An 8,824-nucleotide genomic window follows, 5' to 3' on the forward strand; every position below is an offset into this window, starting at 1 on the left:
CTGTTTTTGAGTTATGCATGTCCACATAAACCGGTAACTAAGGAAACAATCGGTCGATGGATTAAATTGACTCTTATGAAGTCGGGAATAAATACAAAAATATTCAAAGCACACAGCACCAGGGCTGCGAGCACGTCAGCTATTACTAAAGATGTAGAAATGTCTGTCATACTTAAGGCAGCAGCATGGTCTGGTCAGAAGACGTTTGCTAAATTCTACAATAAACCAATTGTAAAAGATGATGGGACTGCATTTGGGAAAGCAGTGTTACGGAAAGCACGTTGATGTGAGTAATTTATCCTTATTATGAACATAATTATCAGTGTCTGGATTTAACAACAGGCTGATAATGAAAACACCAACGACCAATTACAGTAATTTTTACTGAAATCATAATATGGCACCTTGTTACTCAGTGTCTGGTGGAATCACAGACTGAGTTATATTTAATACCTCATTGACAATCTATGCAGTGTCTGGCTTAGGACACAGGCTGCAAATAGATTAAACATGATTAACCTGTGTCTGAATTTAGTCACAGAGCTATGAATGTATATCATAACTATCTATGCAGTGTCTGGCTTAGGACACAGGCTGCAATAGTTTTGAAAAACGTTTTACATACTGAATGAAAGTAGATATGGAACCTCATGGCTTAGGACATCGTTCCTTTTATCATAGGTTTTAACGTTTTAATATAGCATAATGAAAGAATATGCTTATAATTGTGTATGTCCGTTTATATATTGGATCGCTACAATAGCTGTTACGGCTTTAAAGTCTCGGGCAAGGCCATATGAATATTCATTGGGTCTATAAAATTAGAAAATTAAACGAGACTTACCTGTAAGTTGAAGTTTGATTGGGATTTTATAGACCCAAGAATATTCTTAGGCCTTGACCGCCCTTCCCAATTTTATCCCACCCCATGAATGTATACATCTTTTCGCAAAATTGCAAATCAATTTGAGGTCTTTTAAATTAGATAATTGATGATAACAGCTATTGTAGCCTATTAGCTTTAAATAGTGATTGCGCATGTGCAGGGAGGCTTTCTCTCGGTCAAGGCCTAAGAATATTCTTGGGTCTATAAAATCCCAATCAAACTTCAACTTACAGGTAAGTCTCGTTTAATTTTCTAATTAATTGGTATTATCCGTTTCATTCTATAGAAACCGGGATAAACTGCGGCTCGATGGGCTTTATGGCTCTGAAGGACTACTTTGTAAGGCGCCAGAGATGTTTTGCAGGAAATTAACTCTACTCTATATCTGTCTTTTTGTGTTGTGTGTGAGTGTTGTGACGAGGGCGACTGTACTAATGCAGGAACGAATGCGGCAACTGCTGCCGCCTGGATAGGCCTTCATCGTATTATTGTAGTGTGAGACCACGAGAAGCTGCTGCCTCGGGGTAGAAATTCTTGATGAACAACTCCGATGCAGTCAAGAAAAAAAACCAACAACTACATAATATATTATAAGCTTTGACTTCGTTGTTTTCTTTATCTGATGGGCCTTCTTCGAACGCGGCGATATTGGTGCCTCCACTGTGATGACTGCATTGTAGATGTGATGACTGCATTGTAGATGTGATGACTGCATTGTAGATGTGATGACTGCATTGTAGATGTGATGACTGCATTGTGGATGTGATGACTGCATTGTAGATGTGATTATGACTGCATTGTGGATGTGATGACTGCATTGTGGATGTGATGACTGCATTGTAGATGTGATTATGATTGCATTGTGGATGTGATGACTGCATTGTAGATGTGATTATGATTGCATTGTAGATGTGATGACTGCATTGTGGATGTGATGACTGCATTGTAGATGTGATGACTGCATTGTGGATGTGATGACTGCATTGTGGATGTGATGACTGCATTGTGGATGTGATGACTGCATTGTAGATGTGATGACTGCATTGTGGATGTGATGACTGCATTGTGGATGTGATGACTGCATTGTAGATGTGATGACTGCATTGTAGATGTGATGACTGCATTGTAGATGTGATGACTGCATTGTAGATGTGATGCCTGCATTGTAGATGTGATTATGACTGCATTGTAGATGTGATGACTGCATTGTGGGTGTGATGACTGCATTGTAGATGTGATGACTGCATTGTAGATGTGATGACTGCATTGTGGATGTGATGAATGCATTGTGGATGTGATGACTGCATTGTGGATGTGATAACTGAATTGTAGATGTGATGACTGCATTGTGGATGTGATGACTGCATTGTAGATGTGATGACTGCATTGTGGATGTGATGACTACATTGTAGATGTGATGACTGCATTGTGGATGTGATGACTGCATTGTAGATGTGATGACTGCATTGCAGATGTGATGACTGCATTGCGGATGTGATGACTGCATTGTGGGTGTGATGACTGCATTGTGGATGTGATGACTGCATTGTAGATGTGATGACTGCATTGTGGATGTGATGACTGCATTGTGGATGTGATGACTTCATTGTAGATGTGATTATGACTGCATTGTGGATGTGATGACTGCGTTGTAGATGTGATGACTGCATTGTGGGTGTGATGACTGCATTGTAGATGTGATGACTGCATTGTAGATGTGATGCCTGCATTGTGATGTGATGACTGCATTGTAGATGTGATGACTGCATTGTAGATGTGATGACTGCATTGTGGGTGTGATGACTGCATTGTGGATGTGATGACTGCATTGTGGATGTGATGACTGCATTGTGGATGTGATGACTGCATTGTAGATGTGATGACTGCATTGTAGATGTGATGACTGCATTGTGGATGTGATGACTGCATTGTGGATGTGATGACTGCATTGTAGATGTGATGACTGCATTGTAGATGTGATGACTGCATTGTAGATGTGATGACTGCATTGTAGATGTGATGACTGCATTGTAGATGTGATGACTGCATTGTGGATGTGATGACTGCATTGTGGATGTGATGACTGCATTGTGGATGTGATGACTGCATTGTGGATGTGATGACTGCATTGTGGATGTGATGACTGCATTGTAGATGTGATGACTGCATTGTAGATGTGATGCCTGCATTGTGGGTGTGATGACTGCATTGTAGATGTGATGACTGCATTGTAGATGTGATGACTGCATTGTAGATGTGATGACTGCATTGTGGATGTGATGACTGCATTGTGGATGTGATGACTGCATTGTAGATGTGATGACTGCATTGTAGATGTGATGACTGCATTGTAGCTGTGATGACTGCATTGTAGATGTGATTATGACTGCATTGTAGATGTGATGACTGCATTGTGGATGTGATGACTGCATTGTAGATGTGATGACTGCATTGTAGACTCATGGTCGTAGCAGTAAATCCACGTCTCAATCATTGAATCGCTCAATTTTCTCTACGCCGTCGGGTTCTTGAGGCATCAGCAAGTGATCACTAATGCTATTTGTCCTTTCACTTTCACTGTCTGGATAGCAGTCTGCAGGCTGAGGCTCGGGGCTTTCTGCTCTCTCTGTACAGTTCTTCCCCTTAGGTCTACCTCGGTTACATTTTCCTATTGAAGTCCAGCGTAATGCTGTCTGGTTCTGAGGGTGTCTGTAATTGTACCCATCCCAGTTTTCTGTAAGAGAGCCTCATTTCTAAAGACACTTGGCCAGAAGATTCTCCCTAGGATTCTTAGCAGACAATTTAGTCTGGAACACTTTAAATGCATTGTAGATGTGATGACTGCATTGTGGATGTGATGACTGCATTGTGGATGTGATGACTTCATTGTAGATGTGATTATGACTGCATTGTGGATGTGATGACTGCGTTGTAGATGTGATGACTGCATTGTGGGTGTGATGACTGCATTGTGGATGTGATGACTGCATTGTAGATGTGATGCCTGCATTGTGGATGTGATGACTGCATTGTAGATGTGATGACTGCATTGTAGATGTGATGACTGCATTGTGGGTGTGATGACTGCATTGTGGATGTGATGACTGCATTGTGGATGTGATGACTGCATTGTGGATGTGATGACTGCATTGTAGATGTGATGACTGCATTGTAGATGTGATGACTGCATTGTGGATGTGATGACTGCATTGTGGATGTGATGACTGCATTGTAGATGTGATGACTGCATTGTAGATGTGATGACTGCATTGTAGATGTGATGACTGCATTGTAGATGTGATGACTGCATTGTAGATGTGATGACTGCATTTGGATGTGATGACTGCATTGTGGATGTGATGACTGCATTGTGATGTGATGACTGCATTGTGGATGTGATGACTGCATTGTGGATGTGATGACTGCATTGTAGATGTGATGACTGCATTGTAGATGTGATGACTGCATTGTAGATGTGATGCCTGCATTGTGGGTGTGATGACTGCATTGTAGATGTGATGACTGCATTGTAGATGTGATGACTGCATTGTAGATGTGATGACTGCATTGTGGATGTGATGACTGCATTGTGGATGTGATGACTGCATTGTAGATGTGATGACTGCATGTAGATGTGATGACTGCATTGTAGCTGTATGACTGCATTGTAGATGTGATTATGACTGCATTGTAGATGTGATGACTGCATTGTGGATGTGATGACTGCATTGTAGATGTGATGACTGCATTGTAGACTCATGGTCGTAGCAGTAAATCCACGTCTCATCATTGAATCGCTCAATTTTCTCTACGCCGTCGGGTTCTTGAGGCATCAGCAAGTGATCACTAATGCTATTTGTCCTTTCACTTTCACTGTCTGGATAGCAGTCTGCAGGCTGAGGCTCGGGCTTTCTACTCTCTCTGTACAGTTCTTCCCCTTAGGTCTACCTCGGTTACATTTTCCTATTGAAGTCCAGCGTAATGCTGTCTGGTTCTGAGGGTGTCTGTAATTGTACCCATCCCAGTTTTCTGTAAGAGAGCCTCATTTCTAAAGACACTTGGTCAGAAGATTCTCCCTAGGATTCTTAGCAGACAATTTAGTCTGGAACACTTTAAATTTCTGTTTTGTTGTTGTATTTGTTATCTTCCAGCATTCTGAACCATACAGCAGAACACTTAGGTTCTTTTTAAAATGTTAACTTAGTTTTGACACTGAGGCTGGTTGACTTCCAAATATTCCTCAGCATCCAGGAGGCTTAGCCTGCTTTGCTGATGCGTGTTTTTATGTCAGTTACGCAGTCTCCGTCAGATGTCACCTTGCTCCCTAAAAAAAAAAAATCAAATTCTGTTACACCCTGTTGTGGAATGTTATTAACTGATTAACTGATATTTGGGCACTATTTCTTGCGTTTTTTCTAATTCTAAGGATTTGTTTTGTGTTTACATTGATTTTGAGTCCTAAAGTTCAGGATGTGGATGCAAGTGCCTCCGTCTTTTCTTGCACATTTTTGTGTTTGTTTGCCCGAAGGCATATATATGTCATCGGCATATTCAGGCTCTTACTCTTAGTCTTAGAGCATTGGAGTCTGTGACCACTGCATTCCTGTTTTTATGCTGGTCATAGTCATGGGCATGACCCAGTCAACTGCCAGATAGAAGAGTGTTGGAGACAGGATGCATCCCTGTTTGACGCCGGTTTTTAACTGTAAGTTTGTTGTCATTGATGACCTTGCATTCAAAATTGTTGTTGAAGGCCTGAATACTATTGACGATCTTGGGGATTCCATAAAACGGCAGAATTTTCCAAAGTGAACAGCCGTGTAGACTGTCAAAAGCCTTCTCAAAATCGATGAAGGCAATGCAAAGTGGATTGTTCCATTCTTGTGATTGCTCCAGTTCTGAAAATGTGGCCTCTCCAAGTCTCCTCACCAGTGATTATTATCTCTAGACTAGAATTAAAGGCTAGTGATCATGCTCACCGACATTCAAAAGGTTTTTACAAATATTTTTTTCGTTTCTGTTTTCGCTCAAATTAGACAAACCGATGCACAAATTTATCGGAAATCCTCCATATTCCCAGTGTTTCGAATAAAATTAGACGACTCTTTGGCACGTTCTAAGAAAAATCATCACTACATTGACAATGTAAAAAACTCGAAAAGCTATGACGATAAAAGCAACGATACCGAATTCTACTCTCTCTGCATATTATGTCAGTCACCCATCTCACACTTTGAATGAAACTAAGACCGCTGTCGTGAATCGATTATTGGATAAATATGAACAGTTTTATTCAATTATTTGCTTAAAATATCTTGAATCGAAACGAGAGAAAATATATTGTGTAACACTAACACAGTCTCGTTTGTTTGTTCTTCACAAAAAAAAAAAAAAAAGAAAAAGAATGAGTGTATTTCCGGTGACATCAGGCAACAATCAGATGATCCATCCAAAAAACTGGGCTATGTTGAGGGTCTCGTACTCGTAGTGTAGTTAATATGTATAAAAATTCCGATGTGGGTATTAATCGTCCCTACTTGAGTTGACAACGATGTAAATAACTATATAATTATAATATCTCGTTGTATTATGGAACACACTTCAGACTCAAGTATCGCCATCGAGACACGTGTTGGTCGTTTCTTTCTTTCTTTGTGTTTTTCATTTTTTCTTTTTTTGTTTTAAAGTGTATTTCATGGCGTGTATGATAAATGTAGCTCATGGTCGTATAGAGCATTTCGTCAGAGTCACCTTGCTGAATACGAATTCCAATAATTCATCAATTTCCCCAAGCCTGGCAAATTAGTTCCATTTTCATACGACACAAGTCGCATGTAAGGCTAATATTTATTTTATGAATACAATGTCGGCCACTGTCTAAAACCTAGATACACTCTATATACATTATCTGAATCCAAGGATCTGGATATAACCCCGGAGCCAGAATTTTTAAATTATTGTCACCCATCCAGTCTCTGTCAACGCTCAACGACATCGCTAAGGTTTTGTTACAAGACCTCGATTTGCAGTACCATCACAAAAGTCAATGGGAATTAATTGCTCTGTTTTCAACGACGGGATTGAACATGCTTTGTCCGGGTTGGGAAGTACATGAGTCAGATATATGCCAATACATTTAGAGCCTAAATAAAGAATACAGGATGTTAAAAAAATATTACTAAAGAATCGAAATAGCTTAAAAACTGGAAATGATAGAAACATCTAGTTGTTTTTATTATTTTTTTTATTTTTTATTTTTTTTTGCATAGTTTTCCATCACTTTTCTCCCAGTTTTTTTGTGCGGTGAAAATTCTAGGAAGATCTTATTAACTATTACAATACAGTCGCACTTTTTGTACAAAAAAAAAAAAAACGAAAAAAAAAAACAAAAGAAAAAAAAACAACCAAAACCAAAAAACAAGCCGATTTTTGTAGTTTTAAAGTGGATATCTGTGACGTGTACAACTCGTACATTACAGCATCTAACATAAAGATTGTTGACACTTTTATTCACCGTTGTCTGGCTAATCCAGCACCGCCCACCTTCTCCCCTTTCATGGTCAATCAAGTCACGATAACTCTAATTATGGCGACAAACAAAACGGTGATAGTCTCCCATGTTTCCATGGCAACAGCACATACAGCTGTATAGAGGCCAGCGTAATAGCCCTTGATCCTATTTCAATCAGGACTTGATGATCAACGGATATCGATACAATATCGACTCTAAACCGATATCGAGGCAGGTTTGAATCTATAGTTTTCTTTATTTTTCTCCAAATTTAAGAAAAAGAGATGGTTTAAAATAAAAAGGAAAAAGAGAAAACGCACACACACACACACACACACACTCACACACACACACACACAGACAGACAGACACAGACACACATACACACACAAACACAACGTACACACAATGAACACAGTTAATATAAGAAAAGACAAATATAATGAAATACAAATACAATAGAAAACTACCCCAATCCCTGTCAAAAAATTAAACGAATGAATGAATAAATGCACACATTAAAATTAATACAAAATATATTAATAATGCGGCTATCTGGTCTACTGGTATGACACTCGCTTTCAGGTCGGAAGGTCCTGAGTTCGAGCCTCGCGCTCGGCGCATAGTTGAGTCCTTGGAAAAGGCTCTTTACTCACATTCTCTCATCGTACTCAGGTGTAAAATGAGTACCTGGCCGTTAACAGCATTGTCTTTGTCCGAAAAATTGTAATATCGCCTAACAGAAATCATGTCCCGTCCTACATGTTAAATGTTGCTGTTGACCAGGGACCCTTTGTAAAGCGCTTTGAGCACATTTAGTGGATATTGCTCTATATAAAGCTCAATTTATTAATTAATGATTTAATGATAAATCAAACTAAACAAAACAAAGATTATAAAAACAAAGAAAAAGAACATGATATTATTACAGAAATGAAAAGAAGGATACCAGGTATACACCATAATATAATTATTTCCTAACTTTACTTCCATTGTCACACTCGACTCAGGTGTGAATGAGTACCTGTCTGTAGGCAGTGATTGATATTGCAAGAGTAATCGTACAAAAAGACGCTGAACCAGAGACTACTATTAGTCTAGTTATAACATTATATTATGTATGATAATAGAAAGCTGTAACTACGAAAATGTGATGGGAATAACATTATTGTGTAGCATTGGAACCGCACTATTACAGTACAAAAAAATAAAAATACAATGGATTTTTAAAAAATTAGCTTTTATATAGCGCTATATCCACTAAATGTGCTCAAAGCGCTTTACAAGGGGTCCCTGGTCAAAGCAACATTTAACATGTAGGACGGGACATGCCGCCTGTTAGGCGATATTACAATTTTTCCGACAAAGACAACGCTGTTAACGGCCAGGTACTCATTTTACACCTGAGTACGGTGAGAGAATGTGAG

Source organism: Berghia stephanieae, chromosome 1, assembly GCF_034508935.2.
Source record: "Berghia stephanieae isolate SIO BIC M18660-M18661 chromosome 1, UCSD_Bste_1.3, whole genome shotgun sequence".
Classification (NCBI taxonomy): domain Eukaryota; kingdom Metazoa; phylum Mollusca; class Gastropoda; order Nudibranchia; family Aeolidiidae; genus Berghia; species Berghia stephanieae.